The sequence below is a fragment of the Pterocles gutturalis genome, unplaced genomic scaffold (assembly GCF_000699245.1).
Source record: "Pterocles gutturalis isolate BGI_N339 unplaced genomic scaffold, ASM69924v1 scaffold29800, whole genome shotgun sequence".
Classification (NCBI taxonomy): Eukaryota; Metazoa; Chordata; class Aves; order Pterocliformes; family Pteroclidae; genus Pterocles; species Pterocles gutturalis.
The window spans coordinates 26,189-45,173 of NW_010141836.1; the positions used below are offsets into that span (position 1 = coordinate 26,189).

Genomic DNA, 18,985 nt, shown 5'->3' on the forward strand with positions numbered 1-18,985 from the left:
CTAGCTTATTCCAGGGAGATTTAGGAACCGCAGAAGTAAGGTGGAAGATCACTCATTAGGACGGTAGCACCCACCCAGCGCTTGACGTTGGGTGTAATTGTCAGGAAATCCACCTCTAATCATTTTGTTATTCAGTCATAGCATCTTGCCAAAGCTCCCGAGCAAAAGTAGGGCAAGAATGACTTCAGTAGCTCTGTGTCCAGGTTTTCTTAGGTGAAAGATTACTTTGAGATGACACAGCTGAGTAGTCAGGCTGAAATCCTAGTTGGTATTTTATTAATTTTGCACCAAGATAAATCCTGAAATTCTGACAAACTCCATGACAGGTGAAATTCCTTCTTGCAGAATCTGCTCAGCAAGAGGCTGCTCATTTCGTTCTGTTCGGAGGCAGGCAACAGGAGGGCAGCTTTATAATCAGCCCTCAAAGGAGCCCCGGCCGCCCCAGAGCCTTGGACTGATTGAATAACTCCTGGGCCTCTTCCCCTAGGCCTCCATCAGCAGGGGTCCTGTGGAAAGCAATCTCCCGCAGACTGGCACTGAAGTGAGCTTTAAACTACTATTTTCTGCTCTCCAGAGGAGCCTGCAGTACTAAAAGATAGATGGACTGCAGATATTTTATGAGAAACTGTCAGAAGAAGAGCAGAGTAAATGTTTTTTTTCCTCCTTCTTTGAGTCACATGCTGCATCACTGTAGAATTTTTCCCAGAATCTTTTACAGTGAAAATTTGAAATTAATTGGTTGATAACCTTAATTCTCCCTCCTCCCCTTTTTTCTTTCTTTTTTTCTCTTCCCTCCTCTTCTTTCCCTTTTTTTTTCCCCCCTTAAATATTCACTCGGAGGCCCTTTGCTTAACCACAGTTGCAGAAAATCAGTACCATTTGCACTGAAATATTTATAATGACAGAATGAAAAATTGGATTCATTTTCTGGCCTGTAGCCGAACAGTCTGCAACTTTGTGCGGCATTGTTTAGCATCTCTCATTCCTTCCTTTCATTGGGGTCGCTTTCAGACACACATGCAAGCGCTGCCCATGCTTCAGAGGAATGCTTAGCAAAACACAGAGCCATTTTTAATCTCAGCCATGAGAAAACAACTTGTCTCTAACCTTGCCACCATTTGTGGGGGGAAGCAAAGCGGGGGGAGGGGGGGGGAGTCCCCGGGAAGCATGTAGAATCCCTCTTACAGGAGAGATTATAGAGGATGACATGCAGTAATCTGTCCTCTACAGCAAAGCAGAGTATGGCTGGAATTCAGCAAGTTGCTTCGGTGTGCTGCAAGGGAGGCAGGGTGGACTTGGCACTGGGCTGGATAGCAGGATCTCTCCAGTAATCCCTGTTCTGCCACCAATTCCCTTGGTGGCCTTGGGGAGTTCATTTGCCTACAAACGAAGAGGTTGTCAAAAGCTCCCTTTTGTGCATGAACACAGACTGTGCCTGTAAAAATGCCCTGTGATTCTTTGCACCTCCAGAAAACAGAGGATGCTGGAACTGTACATATTTACTTCCCTCGCAGCAATGGTGTGAAGGTGAAGTGGTTGATGTTTGCAAAGTGCTTTGAAAATAAAAGTGCAGATCCTCGGGCTCCAATTTGCATCCCCTGCCAATATAACAGGTACCTTAGTAAGACAGACAAGGATTCCCTCAGTATGCAGCAATTCCTGTTTATTTTGCTGGATGATTCTGTATCACTCCTTTTGGTCCTCACAGGCGTGTCTCAGACTCTAATGAATTCCAGGGATTTTTAATTGATATAACAATTCCTTGGGGCTATTACAAGGTGGTATAAATTTGGGCAGCCTTATGGATCCTCTAACGTGCACTGAGGACTATCGTGGCCCAAGATTTGAATGTTTAGGCTGCATGGACTTACAAAAATATACAGTGGCTGTATAGGAATTAGTCTGAAAATATACACAATTTAGCAGAGAATGATAAATCTCTGCAGATGTTGGACTGTTGTGTAGAGTTTAATAGAGAAATATATCTATGAAAAGTGGTGATTTCAAAAACCCTTATAAATTACTCTCTGGTGAGTTGTGTAGACTGTTTTGACAACTGTGTTAGTTTCTGGAAAAGCCCTGTGGCCAAAATATTAGTCCCTGATGCCTAAAAAAAGGCACTTTGAGACCATACTGGGTCCCCTAAGGAAGTGGGTTGGGTGCAGAGGTTGGTTTCTGCAAGGTGCTAAGAATCTCCTAAAATTGTAGGTGCCAGAAATTGCCTACCAAGGTTCAAAAATGTCATCTTGCCGACTTCACCCATGTCGAATTTGTAACATAGCTCTCTTGCTCATAGCAGGTATCTGTGTATAGTACTAAATTCTGATCTCTATTCCACATCACTAGTCTGAGCACAATTTTTTTGATTTGGTTTCTTCTGTTAGAGCTTCAAAATGTTGGCTCCCTCTCAGTGGTCCTAGGAGCACAGCCCAAGCAGGTGTGCCTACAAGCAGTAGGAAGGGACGAACGTCTGCTGCAAGTGTCAGTACAGCTCAGTTAACACCACACAGCCTTCTGTAGCTTGTGAGCAACACATACTTTTTATCAGTCAAAAGTTTTGTAACAACTTGCATATTTGCCTTTTTACCGTGTTCCCCAAGATAGTTTGACGGGTCAGCCTGAACTGATGAGCGTTCTGACACAAACTGCATTGTGTCTTAGAAATTTTGCCTGCAGTTGTTTTACTGTAGTATTGCTTTGACTTGAAAAGGAAATTTCTACAAAGTGGTGTGGTTTAGGCTATAACAAAATTGTGCTGCATGTATTCCAGAGCTGCATATATTCCAGAGATTTTCTGCTTAGCCCTTATTATTGCTTTCTGGTTTTCTTTTTTCTTCTTTGTGTATGTAAATGGAGAACAGTACAATTTTTGTAATTTTTAACAGTAACTGAGAAGCAGACATCATAGAAATGAGAAAGAATGTGAGCTTTAGTTGCAAATATTAAATATGTTTTTAAACTGACATTTTGAAAGCATATTGCCCTGACAATTTAATAACATTTTAATGGAAAGCCATAGCCCCAGAGTAGGCTCTTTCCGACCCAGAATTATTTTTTGGTTGAGAACACAAATGTACAGGTGTGTAAAATGCTTTAAGATGCTGAAAACATTTGCGGGCACAATAGACTATAGACCACAGCAAAGTGACAGTACAGGTCTTGCTCATGCTAATGGTACGGTGCAGAACTGTTACTGAACATCAGGGACCGTAAGAGTATCCCCCAAACAAACGTTTTACCTCATTGTTGAAGACAGTACCTTCCTGGGAAAGGTGCTTTCTCTGTGGGCCCGAATAGTTGTGTTGGTTTTGTTTTTTCTGTTTGGAGTGCCAGTCTGTTTACTGAAGTTATTAGTTGTAAATTTTGCCAAGGTAAAGTAACTGTGAGAGCTTTAAATTAGAATAAGTGCCACTTCTGTGTGTCAGGTTCCTTTGAGGGCTGATTAGAAAGCAGGCCTCCTGTTGCCTGCCCCTTTAAGCATGGCACTGTTGCTGTGGGTACTTTATAGCTTACCTTTGAATTTATATAAGCGTGCACTGCAGTAAGATGAATCGCCCTCTGATAGCGAAGATTCTGCTTTTTTTTTCTCTGGGATAAAGCTAATACTTCACTTTAAAGAATTATTTTAATTAGGTGGGCTTTACTGTAATGAATTAAAATTAACTTGGAGTAGCAAATTGTATAAGACTGCAAGGGTTACAGATTAGCCTCACCATAGCTACAGCACATCTTTTTTGTAAAGGAATTAAAGTTCTGTATTTCAGACACCTTGGCACTAACCATAGACGGCAAATGAGCGTAAGTGTTGTCTCCAGTTATTTTCCTCCTAAACATGATTCTTTGCACTCAGTCAGAAGATTGCCTCACTAAAAACTAGTCCTAACAGGCAACAAGGGGTGAAAGCGGCAGCTGCAAGAGGCTGGATCCCCTAGCAGGAGATAGCCTAGGAGACCGGAGCACCAAGGCAGCACCAGCCAGACTCAGAGGTGAGGGGAGGCATTTCTTCAACTGTCAGTGCAGGGTCAAGGCAGGATCTAGCGACATGCCTGACTTGCAACGTGTCACTGGCCAGCTGTGTGACAGGAACCAGAATGACCAACCTCAAAAAAATGACATTTGGTAGGAGTATACTTCTTCCCTTATGGGAAGGAAAGAAAAAGGCATAAAAGGATGCTTCTTTGTGTAGTACTTGTTTGGGAAGGGGAAAGTACTGAAACGTAGAAGTTGGACTTCACTGTCTTCCCCCTTTTATAGGTTTTGAAAACAGGAGAAAGTGAGAGTAAAATTCCTCCCATTAACTGTGGTCACATTTCACACTTCTTTTACACAAATGCAAATGACAACAGAACAGAAGACAATAGAGGATGAAGACTTCGGCATTTTACAACCAACGACCACAATGACAAACATGAAATTTTATTGTCCTGGTACCACATGTCAGTAAATGCTCCAGATTTATTGATTTACAGTGTGCGTCCTTACAAAGTTTAGAGAAATAGTGACGTCGTTATAGAGGGTAAAGCAGCATTCTGGTCTCTCTAAAAGTCACCTTTACAAACTGGAGTTTTTTGAACTGAAAAGGAGAGAACTCAAAAGAAGGTTGCCATAAGAACACAATGTTTCCGCATAGGGTTCTTAACTAACTAGTTATCAGCTGTGAGGGGATAAAAGTTGTCCTTATTTTCTTTTCCAGCTAGTAGATGCATAATTCACACACACTCCAAGCACTGTCCCAGTTCCCACAATTCCTTGTTTGAAGAGCTGTAGGAATAAGGACTATAAGATGTCCAAGATGGACTGGCACAGTAAGCAGTTGTGAAGGAAGTCAGACAGCAAAAGCCGTGAGGGCCTCTGATTATCAGCTCAGAAATCTTTGGCCGTTACCATAAAATCTGCTCAATCTGGCTTTCCTTGCAAACTGTGTTGGAGACATTTGGAAAAGAAAGAGAGCTAGCAGAAATCCACAGTTTTTCCTTTTCTTTCCTACACATTTTAAAATTGACATACCATGAACTAGGGGATATAGTTTCACTTGTATTCCTGATTCCAGGATCAAAAATCCACCTCAGTCCACTTATACATTGTTTTATCTGGCTGTATGTATGCTTACTAGCTGGCAAACTACCAAATACAATTTCCATGTACAAAAGCCAGGTTTGGTTTAAAACTGGGCTGGTTCGGGATTTGCTTTTAGCTGAGTGAAAATGGTGTTAGTCACTTTGAGTTAGTCTTGGGCTGATCCATAACCTCCGAGTGCTGTTGTACAAGGCCCCAGGCACCGGCTGGTAATGCGCGAGGAATCCAGATTCCAGGCTGTCCCCTTGTCACCTGATCAGCACAATACCCAGTGTTATGTCACGAGGTAGGGAGGTGAACTCGGCAATCGATACAAGTGTAGGATGTGTCTGTCTGTATAATAAGAGTGCAAACAAGTTACAGTGCTTTATTTTCGGGCCGTATCAAGAAACTTCTAATTTCACTGGCAATTTTGTTCAAAGGAATTCTTGTACGTGCACCTGTGGAAAACTGGAACGGATCATTGTTTTAAAGGTTGCCCTTTGCATATAAATCACAGCTCTGTATGCATCCCCATTTTAATTGGCTGACCTTTTGAATCCTATGGACGGGCACTTAAATTCTGAACCTGCCAGTTGGTTTAAGATTTGAAAACAATTCATGATCCAGGCTTTAAAACTAAAAAAAAAAAGGAAATTTGAGAAGAAGATCTACTTTGAAGATCCCTTCTCACAACTCACAGAAAACTTAACTGCTGACTAAATAGATGTATATAAAATCTAGATTAATTTGTCAGTTTAATCCCTGAAAAGACGTATCAGGATTCAGCGAGTATGAGAGAAATAGGTGGAGCAGGAAATGCGTAAAGTTTCCAACAAGCCATTTCTGTGCAGTTATCAATTTAAGCTTCCATTATTTGTCACTAATTACTGCACTGAGCTGTTAAATATTTAGTAGTAGTTTCTTTAGTTGGGTTTGACCTGTAAAGGAATCTGTACATAGCGTAGCTCCAGTTCCAGGAGCCAGTTCCTCACTCCTAGCTAGGAAAATTTGTATTTGCCTAAGATGAACACATATTGTCAGAGAAGGGTTTTTTGTTTTATTGTTTGGGTTTTTTTACCTCTCTCTCTCCCCCACAGATTTATTTGTCTTTAATGTATCTAAAATTAGAGCACGAAGTAGAAGTGCTGCTCGTGGATATAAAATGGGAGGGAGGTCAAACTAAAGCTTGTTTACAGATGTTGTAGTTTAGGAAGCACCAGCATGATAAATTAAACATAACAAAGAAAAAAAATTAGAGCAACAGCTAGCCCATGAACATATGTGTCTGTAAAACACTGACTTAATCCCTGAATATATTATTAGGCAGTATTGCTTATCAAAGCTTGTTGTCCCCCGTTACTCTGTTGTACAATAACTGCAGATAAACCTGGATTTGTTCAGCTTTGGGTTCTGCTTGCTCTTTGCCTGGCTGTGTCTGACACGGTGAAGAGACTTCAGGTTGTGGCCTCTGCAGAAGGTGTGCAAGAATCAATCAGTACTTGAGAACTATTCACTTTGTTTTAAACCCTACAGGCCTGACTCTGTTCTTAGTTGTCTCTATCTTGAAACTCCCTTGATTTCAAAGGAGTTTCTCTTAATTTATACCAGGGTAATCATAACCATATTCTAAAGGAATAAGACTTTTGATATATTTCTCAGAAGTGTCTCCTTTTGCCTTTTTCGTTTAAGCTTTTATTTCCACTTAATGTACAATTTTCTTATTGGGGAAGGATGATTGTGTATTAATTTCAAACATTTGCAGTATCACAAAAGCCTTGTTTTTCTACAAACAAGACTTAGGCCTGGATCCTGATGAGCAGTACAGCGCCTTTGCAGCGTAAAAGAACAGGAAGATTTCCCAGTTTCAATTCATTGCTGTGAACATCTCCTAGCCATTGCCCTCTCTCCCCATCACTGTCATATTATTATTTATGGCGGTAATACATGCACATTGCCCCTGCAGCCAGGCACACCTTGCCTGAAATGGAAGACGTTGTTTTAAGTTCCATTGCATTTCAGTAAACACCAAACAGGGTAAGGGAGGCTTACAGAAGGCTATTGCCTGGCACCATGGGTTGAAACAGCCTTGGAGCTATTTTGATTTATGTCAGAGGCTTAACCAGGAGCCACTGCAAACTCTCATAATGAGAAAGGTGCAAAGATGGTGAACAGACACCTGTGTTTGTCTCTGTTCTCTTCTGGTGACAATGATGAAGGTCTTATTTGCTGTACCTAAGAATATATGTCATTCTTTGCCATACCACAAATCTGTGATATATGTACTCATGTACAATAATGAATCCAAAAAGGAATCATTGACATTTTACTAGTGACTTACTGGAAGTCTCTGAAGAAAAATAGACATCAGGGGTTTTGGATTTGGTTTTGGTTTTGTTTTAATTTTCAGTTTGCATCCCTGAGAACATGCTATCCAGTCTGAGATTTTTTTATGCATTGGTTTTCTCTGGCCCAGCTGGAAGAGCTTGAGTAGGAGAACCAGAACACTGGGAGTTTTAAATAAATACGATGAAGAGTACGATCTGATTAGCAGTCATGCCATGTCAGAGACATTAATACAATATCAAATCACATAGCTTAGGTGAACTAATTTATATTAGTAACTTCAATTCAGTGTAGACTTTCCTAAATTATCATTGTCAACAGTGGTCAGTCATGACCTAAGATGACCATTTAATTGGCCATCATGTCTGAGAACAGACCTGATTGTCAAAGGCTGGTAAACATCAACTCACCACACATAAGTGATATTTATGGGAACACAGAATCTCTTGGGATTTGGCCCCTTCTTTGTTGTGGAAATAGCTCTGGTTTAGTTCAGATCAAATGCTTATTTCCTTGGGAATCTCATGTTTCACAGACCTAGTATTTTGCTAGGTCTATTCTCGTGATCAAACTTGACCTGGATGAAACTCCATGTCTACTTTAGTGCATTAAAAACTCATTGGTATTCCTCCTGCTCTGCCAGCTGCACTGCAGTACTGGAGATGCTGGTGGTAGGAAGCACCTTGCCTGAAATTTTTTCTGTTCTGTGCAGAAATCCAGAGTCTCCATTTGGCTTCATTCTTTTCACCTATGAAAAACTAGCAGACATCATCTCCTTTCCAGCTCCCTCATTCACTCCGGATAAGTGTGACCATTGAAATCTGAATATATATTCATTTGTGTGTCAGAAACATTGTAATTCCTGGGTTGAAACACATCAGAAATGTTTTTAGTTGCAAGATTTCAGATATACCAATTTAAGTTAATTTATTGTAGTTTGCATTTTATGAAAGGAAGGGAGGGGCCTGGGAGGGAAAATGATCTATGGTTACATCATCTGTTGATAAGCTTCTCTCCTGGTTTCAGCTGTGACAGAGTTAACTTTCTTCACAGTAGCTGGTGTGAGGCTTTGTCCCAGCCAAAACCAGGACAGCTTCAGCTGAAGTTGCTCTTCTTGGATTTCACCTATGTGAAAAATCTGAAAATGTTTACAATCTGAGTGTTCCTAGATGCTCCATGAGTACAATTAAGGATTATAGCATAGAATGGACCTAGATATGTCCCTAACCTTTGGCTAATTCACTTGGTGGACTGTGGAAGTGGATACCCTTATTATGGGAACGCAAATCCCACCTACACAACCTTTTCACCTGTATAGCAGCTAAGCATGAGAAGCCCATGTAATAGAATCTTAATTGCTTGCAGCAGCAGTGGAGATGGGGTGGGGCATTGAAAGTAAGTTTGCTGCTTTCAGATGCTTTGAAATGGCCCAGATATTCTACTGAAACCAGCTCCTGACTGTGCAGATTTGGTTTCATGTGTGATTTGGGGCTGGCTGAGCCTCTTCCTCTCCTGGGATGAACATCAGGGAAAAAAAATCTTAACCCTGAGGTCTATGAAGCTGTGAAATAGTCTCCCAAGAGGAGCATCGGAAGCTCTAATTAAAATTGGACTGGGCAAAACATTTGAAATTACACTATAGGCAATAATCCGACACTAGCAAGATGGGTGGAGAAAACGCCCTAATGGGTCTTTTCTGTCTTTAAATTCTATGAATTCTTGTTCTTCTCTTTTATTGTGCTATTTCACCTTTTTCTTTAATGGTGACACAGTGTCATCTAGAAAGTATTATAAGATGCCATTGTGAGCTGAGTAAGATGATGTTAAATGTCAAAAAAAAATGCAACAGTTTCTCTGCAGGTTGACAGTGATTATATGGAGACAAGAAAAAGAGAAACTGACTGTAAGCAAGGGACATCAGTGCATTGTTTCTGATCTGTAAGACAGCAGCAAATGCCTGCAATATACATGTTTATCATTTTGACTTACATTTCATATTCTCTGTCAAACCTAACACAGGTGTGGAAAACTAATTTACTGTAACTGTGTACATCACTCAGATTACTGGAGACATCTTCTATCAAAATGTTTCAAATAATCCCCAAAGACCTGGACTAAATAATATCTTTTTACATTTAAATTTATAGTATGTGCTTAATCTTAGTATCTCACAAATATAAACATCTCATCAATTTAGTCTTAGTTATAATTGTATTACAGTTTACCAGGAAAGAACCTTGCCACAGGGTTTGACAAGAAACTCTTGCAGTACCGAAGCAGCACAAGTTTGAAGAAAGGGTATAAAAATCAATCTTTTTCTGAGATTTTTCTTAAAAGTTATGTCTGAATAAGTTTCATTTATTTGTTTCTGGTGTTACCACTTAATGCGCCTCTTCCCTACTCCCCCCGCCTTTCCACACGATGCAGTATTTCAGCAGTGTCCGATGCAGAGCTTTTTGCATGAGAGGTCTTCTATCATGACAACCAGTTAAGTAACAAAGCATCAGACAGAAGTTCTCGGAACCGTGTTGACACTATGAAACTGCATTTTTGATTTGTCATTACGGCTGCACTTAATGTTTTGCTAGGCTTGCCTTTTCCACCAGCCTTTCTTTCTTCCCCTTCGGTTCTGGAAAATCCAGCATCCTCCTGTTAGCCGCAGACAGTTTGAAAAGTATGGTACAGGGTAAGAAGTTGGAATAAAAAGAAGGGAAGAGAAGCAGAAAAATCTTGATTAGAAAGTATAATTTAATAGAACGTGTATTGAACCAAATGTATTGATTAATGTGGAAGATATAGTACTTATATTGATTCAAACTAGAGATTTAGTACTAAAAGCTGTAAGCCAAAAAGCTGTTGCAGATTGCTACAAAAGTCAGTTTAATGCTGTCCTTGAGAATGCCTTCACAAAGAAATTCTTCTAATGTTTGAGGAGTAGGTAGAATGCGGTATATGTCAGTTTGATCCCGGAGGGTTTTATTTTGTACTCTAATAGCTGTTACGAGCCTACATTATATCCAAGGAGTAATTTTCCTTAGGGGTGCCCGGCTCGCTTTGTGTCAATATTCTAGCATTTTAAGTCACGTACAGTATATGCTTCTGGGAACAGTGCAGGAGCCAGCCAGACTCATAATGGTCTGCATTCATTAATAAAGGCAGAAGCTTCTGTCCCTCCATTGCCCACTACAGGGATGCCTCCCTGGTCTTCAGGGACCCATACAGACACATTTAAAGAAGGCTTTATTTTGAGTGGGCAGGAGATGAAATGCAGGACTTGCAGGCGTTTCCTAAGTCCGCTATATGCCCCAGCACAGGGGTGACCTTAATGGGTCAGAGAAGAATGCAGGTCAAAAGACTTATTATCCAGCCTGTTGGAAACCAATTGCTTTTTAAAAAAAAAAAAAAAAAAAAACGTAGTGCTTAAAGGTTGATAGTAATGTAGAGTTCTGTTTTACAACCTGGAACTGTATTGCAGTGCGGTGGGGTGTGTATTTTTTTTTTTTTAATGCAAAAAAACACAAGATGATCCATAAGGTACACAGATAAAGCATTCCAGATAAGTGTAGGGTACCATAATTGCTTAATCAGTGATGATTGATTACTTACGTTTGTGTTCTTGAACTAAGGAAAAAATAACATGCTGCTGTGGTACTGTTACCATCTGTTGAAATAATGCATCTACATTTCGTCTTTGTATTTCTTCACATGTACTGTTTGTCAGGTACAACCATATCTTGTTTCATCTAGTCATAAAAAACAGAAGTCACATTTAAATTGAATGCAGCCACAGTTCACTTTAACTATTCTAATGGGCTAGTGAACCTGTGGCTATCTGTGGATATTTTTTTCTTCATTAATTTTGATGCTGCAGGCAGGAACTTTTTGCTAGCTAATGCTTCTTATGTTCTATGTGAAACACAAAGACATATGCCAAACAGCAAAAAGTATTATTACCTCCTTTGTCTCAAGCATTTCTGCAAAGAAACCTTTTTTTTTTTTTTTTTTTTGCAGAAGAGAGTCTTCTGCCCAGTACTGCAGTGAAATCTGTGCATGTTTTTAACTCAGCACTAACAACAGAGATATCTCAAAGCATTTTCATCCAGAAAAGTGGCGACATGTAATTTTATAGCAGTTCACAAAACAGTTGGGATTTTGGGGTCTGCTAGCAAAAATAATTATCTCTAGGAGCAGGGCAAATACACTTTAAGAGTTTGTTTGCTTGTGAAATATGTTGAATTCAAGTTTTCCCAGGTAATATAGCTGCTTTCCAAATAATACTGAGACAAAGAAATTGGGGATGTAGGACAGTTTTCCTGGCTTGGTTTGCATCTGATGCAGTAACAAATGCAGTGGCACACAGACCTGCTTCACTGTTCCTCCATTTTGTGCATGCAAAGCTTGCGTTTCTGTTTGCAAACTAGTTTCTCCTCACGAAATCACAGCTCTTGGAAATGTTAACATAGCTATTGCTGAAGTCCAGGAAAGATTATGTTACAAAAAAATATAATTTTCCCTTTCCATGGCTAAGTAGGAAATTGAAATTTTTGCTTCGTAGGGAGACTACCTCATAATTAAACAGATGGGTTTATGTGCAATCAAATTTGGGGGAGGCAAAGAAGGGGAGCATATGATCTCTCCTGTACTTAGTTAAATGAATTCTCTTTGGTAAGTGGATGTACTAATTGCTCCGAACTTGGGCAAACTATTTTGAAGTTTCCAGAGGAGGTGTGTTTCAAGCTTGTGTAGCGTGTCTTTAGTGAAGGGCAGCACACTCTCCGAGCTGCACAGGGGATCTCAACTGTAATATTGTGCTCTCCCTGGGTGTCCCGCACTCCCGTGTCCCTGCCTTGTCCCTGCCATGTCCCTGCCGGCGGGAGCTCCAAATTCTGCTTTCCCTGCCTGCCTGAACTCCCACTGTCGGGGAGGTGGGGAGCTTGCAGCACACAATACAAAGAGACTATCAGAGTCGAGATATGCTGTGTGGATAATGGAGGAGAATTTTTGCCCTAAATTTTTAAACACAACACCCCTCATAAAAACAACAACAGTTCATAACTGGGATTAATGTTTGCAATTTTCAGTCACTTAGACATGGGGTCTCCAATAGATGGCTTTTGGTGGAGTGGAATATGGCTCTCTGTGGGATTATAGAATTCTCCTCCTTTTCTTATTTCTCTCCTCCCATCCTTCGCCTGCTTGTCTTGTCAATGTTATGCTTCTGAAGTGCTTCCACTTTGTATTTTTTTGCCACTTAGCCAAATAGTTATTTTTTCCCTGGTCCCTCACGTTTGGGGAGCCTTAATTACTTTGGAAACCATGTTTTAACGGTTTACAATAAGCATAGTTGCCTTTTTAAGGCCTACACTGCTCAAAGCAGTTCCTCATGTTGGTATCCTGCCCTGTCTCGTTTTACTCCACAACACTTGTTTTTTCCTATTATCTCTTCATTATCTCTAGAGAATCTAATTTTGCACTAGGGCACTGGAGTCAGGGACACTGAGAGCAGGGGTAAGTCAGTCCTTATGCCATGTTTTATTTTGTCTCCTTCATATTTGGGCCTTTTTATTTTTTAATCAAAAATGTCATTGCAGCCCAAGTTACAGATACACTTCTAAAACATCTTTTGACTGCTTCATATGCAACTGTTCATCCAGCCTCAAACTGATTATGCATTTTTCACTTAGTGAAAAGAAATAAAAAATGGGCATGACTGGCATGCCTTGCTCTCAGTAGATTAGAAACAAAAGACCCCCCCCCTCCACCCCCAGTATCTCTCTGCAATGATAACAACTCGTGTATGACTTCAGTCACTCAGAAGCAGAGAAAAAAAAACAGAATTCAGGCTGCTGCCCCATATTTAAGTCATCCTGTTGTTTCTAGGTACTGCAGGGTCTCCAATAAGCCTGTGGTGTTATGCTGTAAGTGCTGCAATAAATGGACACAACAGGATGACAAAAGGGCTGACTGTCAGGCTTAACTCTTAATTTCCTTGCTTTTGTGGTTTTAAATCAGAGCCCATTACCCATGAACAGCCAACATTTTGGGCTGCAGCTATTGTTGCTCCTTTACAGCATTTTGAAATGGTTTTATGGGAAGGATAAGAAGCTAGATGAAATCAAGTGGTAGAGTGTATTTTTTTAACATTCTCTGGCCTTGGACAGTCTGGAATTCCTGCCATAAGCATTAAATTATTTTGTATTCACATCTGGAAATTGCATCTTTGAGTGTCACTGGGTCATTTTCCTTTAATCTTGAGAATGGCACTACATTAAAAATTCCTCAGTCTCACTGTAAGATCCTTTTCCTTGCCAAACGTCCCATGAACTATTGTTTGTGTGCGTGCGCAGTTTAGGGAGAGAGGAGGAGGAAGGGAGGGAGAGCTGCTCTGCAGTTATGCTGTGTTTCACGTTTATTTCACCAAGGCTGTTTTCATGTGCCTTTTCATGGGTGGCTCTGGAGGTATGGTTCTGTAGATGTTCATTTAGTTGAAAATGATGACTGCCTTTTGGGAACAGGTTCATCCTGAAGTGTGTTAGTCCTAAGGGGTTTAAAAACAGATTAACTTAATAAAGCAGAGTGAAGGGGCTGGATGTGCTGGGAGCAAATTACAGGACATGACACCCCTGCCCTCCAGGTCACTGGCCCAAATCTGGCCTAGATCGCTAAGGGGAAAATTTGTCACTAGTCAGTGTCTGCCCTTTTGTCTGAGAAGTAGCATTCACAGACCCTTTCCAGTTATGTGTGGATCCAGTGTACGTTGAAGAAGACTTAACATTGGATTAGATTGGATCCTTGCTCTTAGCTCGATGCTTGTGAAGGACCTGAGCCAGTGCAGGCATTGAAATAGCACCTCTGATCCCTGAAAGTGGTCAACTCCATTAGGGCAGTGGTAGGCAAGAGGGTGAAATTTGTGTTTGCTGCTGGATTTGGTGATCACTCACATGGGAAAGGAGAATTTCAGGCTCCAAAGTCCACGCTGTGTCACCTCGCATAAAGCACTGCATTCACTTGAGGAAAAATACCTGTGGTTTTTGGTGACCGAAGGAGGGGCTGTGGCAGCCCCTCCTGTTTTCTCATCAGCCTTTGAGCTCTCTGCTAGGCACAGAATGACTATTACCATAATATACTGTGCTATACTGTTTAGGGGGAAATAGTTTTTAATGCAATAAAACATTTGAAGTGGTGCCACAGTCTAGGAAGCACAGGCCAATTAGCATATTTGGGGTTTGTAGGCAGCAAGGTCTTCTACGACAAATAAATGCACTTCTCATTTGCATAATGCATAAACTGTGAGCCATATGTAAGCAGACACCAGAACTGCTGGTCCAGTGTGCAGTTTCACTGGGACAGGTCAGCCCAAACCTACCTAGAGAGAGTGCATTGCTGTTCTTGTGCCGCATGGAAAGAACACCGGGGTGAAACAGCTGGCAAAACTCCTCTCTTTTGATAAAGAGGCTTCTGGCTGCTTTAAAACAAGGAAGGATCGATTGTACTCTCTTCCCAGTCCATCATTTTGTGAGATATGTTGGGAGAATTGTTTTTGCATCTTTCTTTCGCACAGAAATGCCTGTCCTGTAACTAAGCTGTTTCTTTTCTTTTTTGTTACAGAATCATACGATGACCCAGCACAGCAGTTAGTGCAAGGCCCGCCTTTTCCAGAGAATTCTTTGTGGCACAAAAAGGGAACACGTTTTACTCTTTGCACGAAACTTTCATTGTTAATGTATATTATTCAGAAACATTGTATTGTACCATACAACTTGTATTATCGAAACTATTGGATGTTCATGTGTTTGAACTTTTGAGCACCGGATAGACTTCTTGTATATAAAGTGTTGCACATGTATTATGTTGTCTGATACTAAAATGGTCTTATAAAGACAAGTGGACTTGGGCCCTATTCAAGAAAGAAACAAATAATAACAACAACACTGTGTGAAGGGAAAATAATAGCTTAAGAAAAAGTGTCATTTCCAGGGAGGAGGGAGAAGGTAATAGCTATGTTCCACTACAGCTCTGCTTGGCCTTCCTTTCGTTTAAACTTCAGTCTAGAAATCTCTCTTTTGGTATACAAACAGATGAATCTAAGACTATTTTTTATTGCTGAAGATTCTTGCAAAAAATATGAAGAGACTCTTTCTCACAGAGCAGGAACCCACAGTTGAATAAGGCCCGTATATATATTTGTAAGCCTTGCGATATGACAGATAGCATTACCATATATGCAATAGTTGTTATGTAGATTGTCAAAGAAAAATTTTTTTCTGGATACCATTTGAAGCTTTGAGTGTTCAAGACTTTCCTTAATGATTTCACATGGCCAAATTCTTGAATCAGTTGAACTAACCTGTATGTTACTGTTATTAATGTTTACTCTGCGGTCTGAACCTGGAGATTACTGGAATTGTTTTCCAAAAGGAAATAAATTCAGTTTACCATTATGTGTGAGCGTGCTTGTGTCTTGTCTTTTTCCTTGGAAAGTAGCATTATTGTTACTGCTCCTGTAGTACTTAGGGGAACACCAAGACCTGAAATCCCATTGTATCAGGACCGATACACTGCTCCGTAGGAGTAGGTCGCTTTTCTCAAAGTTAGGGATTTCAATAAAGGAAATTGTAGAAACAGAACTGCTGGCCCACTGCAAAGCAATGTGTGCTTCAGAGCACTGGAGCAGGCTGCCCAGAGAGGTTGTGGAGTCTCCTTCTCTGGAGACATTCAAAGCCCGCCTGGATGCGTTCCTGTGTGATCTGATCTAGGTGTCCTGCTCCGGCAGGGGGATTGGACTAGATGGTCTTTTGAGGTCCCTTCCAATCTCTAACATTCTGTGATTCTGTAATATTCACTGTTTTATGGTTTTGTTAGTTTGTTTTATTTGGCAGTCTCAGCAATTTCATACCTGTACACTTGACATGTTAGTTGCCAGAGGAGTTGCTGCACATCTTGTGTGTACAATTATCGGTGTATTTCAGTGCAATATTTATTCAGTGAGTTGGGTCTCCTACTGACAACCAGGAGCCACCACAGCTCTGCCAGTGGCACTGTTAACCTCACATCCCTCACCCTCTTTTCGGACAAGGGTAGGAGAAGTGGAGGTGGTGCACACCACGGGATGATGCCCACTAGCACTGCAGCCCTGAAAGACCTTACAGCTTTGCTTGAGTCTGAATTGGCTCCTGAATGCCTGCAATTTTGAGAAGAAGAAAGAAGGGAATAAAAACTCTCCTTGCCTACCAGTATCTCCCACTACTCCAGCTCACCTATGAAAAAGGACCAAAAAAATATTCTCCAGCTATTTTAGTATTTTCTTGGATTGCTTGGACTGCTGGTTTTATCCCATGGAAACCAGTGTTGCTGAAAAACTTCAGGTAAAGATCTGCACACCAGTCCAAATGGCTGGAGCTGCTTGCCTGTTGCTGTCAGGGTAAAGTGTGATTTCCAGTTTGCTGAATGTCACATTTTGGCTCTCCACAGATGGAGGATGGAGACGAAAGAAGTAAGGTCTGAAAATCTCTGGTTACCAGATATATTCCAAGAAAAAATGTGTCATATTTAAAACTCCAGCTTTGAGAATATTGTGCGTATTTTGCCAAATACAAAAAAGAAGTTCCTGGGTTTTGTATGAATATCTCATTTGTGCTGACAAAAGGATAAAGACAGGCATGAGTATACAAGGCTTGTAGAGTGCCAGTTCTATTTATAAGTCAGAAACTGTTCCCATTATTATTCTCATTAATATATTACTCATCTCAGCCAAACTGAATGTGATGATACGTTCTTTATTTTTGACAGATACCTTAAAAGATATAAGAGATTTCAGCCTTTATGTGTGAAAGTGTGACATATTGGTTAAGACTGAAAATAACATGTTTCTAGTAGAATTCAAGTATATAGGAAATATTACACCCTACTGTTTTTGTAAATGTCAGAGTGCCACTGAGTTGAGACAGATGGTAGCTGGGAAAGATGCAATCTTACAAGCAAAAGCTAAAATATGTCAAAAATATGTTAGCAAGCAAAACATAGCATATTACTAGCGTCTCATGTCATGACAGCTTGCAAAACATGCAAAGATGTTGAATTTCTAGATATGTAAATAAAGGGACAGTAAACAGAGTAACAGCAAATGCAATGAAGACTTTATGCATCAATTGTCCCTTCAGGTCGGTGCAGGAGAATAGAGGGGTCTTATGGCCACAGGCAGCCCCAGGTGGCTTCTGAGAGCTGGATGCTAGTCTCAAGTGCTGGAATCCTCTTACCTTTTCTAAAGTAACAGGTTTCTCAGTGATACCTAAATAGCTGTTTAAATAGATTATGGAAGACATCCGAACTTCCCAGTGAGAACTGGGTGTTCCTTGGGGAATTACACACTGTTTAGAAAAATCAACAGGAGAGGCAGATCATCTTGCTTGTTGGAAGAAGAGACACGGCGCTCTGTGTGCGTGCATGCACTTCAGCTATGACATGCCCTTCTCTGTCCTGGGTCAGCAAAAGCTAAGAGGAGCCCCTCCTCATACCGTTAACCTAATGTGAAAGGATAAATCTATTCAAAAGGTTGTGTGGATAGATTGATGGACAAGGTATCCTTTTACCTCTGAGACTGGATTTATTCCCAAGATTTCAAGTGGGCATGAGTTTTACTGTAAGCGATAGTTTAATAAAACGATTAGTCCTGCTTGTTTGCCAGAGCTGTGTTTAGGAAATGTCACAGACCTAAAGCAGATATAAATATAGAATTTATACTGCAGAAGTGAATCCATCTATCTGGATAATTTCTGAGCACTGGATTTATGAGGAAATGCACTGATTCTTTATCTGAACAGACGATTATCTAGGAATAAATGTGTATTAAGCCTTTACGGCATTCAGCTACCCAAAATAGGAGGTTTTACCATCATATACATTTTCATAACCAGTTGCCTCAGTTAGGCTTTCCAATCCATTTTTGGTGGTTCAGTTCACAGGGAGGTTATCAGAACTTCTCTGATTCACTCCCAGTCCAGTTCTCTCAGTGTTTTCCCTGATCTAGGAGTCATTCAAAGGCTCTGTCTGGGACACGTTAACGGTTATCTGTTCCTTCTTGATAGCATGTGGAAAGCTGGAGTCTTCTCCATTTCTCAGTGACTGGGCTTTTCTTAGTAATTCTGGCGTGAACACTCACTTTGTTTCATTACCGCTGTCCTCAACAACAGAAAAAGAGAGACATCCCTTCCTTACTAACATATGGCACCTTCTATTTATAACAAGATTAACAATTCATTCACACCTTGATTGAATCCCGCTTTATTGAGATGTCACAACAGATTCTCACAGCCTGCAAAGGCAAAGACTTACAAATGTTAATATTGTGACAACCAGGACACATAAAAGTAAATGAATTCTAATTGGTGACAATTAAAAATAGCTCAGTGTGAAAACAGAATATTTGCTGCTGTTGCATCCTTGTCTGGAATGAGTCAATGTGAAGGACTCCATAGAATAAGACTGTCCACGAATTCTGAAATGTTACCTTGATTCCTGTCTAACATGCTCAGTCATACACTGATGCTCAATTAATGTTCACACGGCCTTTACATCTTCGTGGGCA

The 18,985-nt window shown here is 40.6% G+C and overlaps 1 long non-coding RNA gene across 1 annotated transcript in view; it reads left to right on the top strand.

The window, feature by feature from the left end:
- The window catches only part of LOC104469598, a 30,641-nt gene extending 14,799 nt beyond the window's left edge, over nucleotides 1–15,842 (top strand). Inside the window, exon 3 of the long non-coding RNA XR_727633.1 lies at nucleotides 15,010–15,842. This is a non-coding gene — a long non-coding RNA (uncharacterized LOC104469598). The remainder of the gene's footprint in view (nucleotides 1–15,009) is intronic.
- The last annotated feature ends 3,143 nt before the right edge of the window (nucleotides 15,843–18,985 follow it).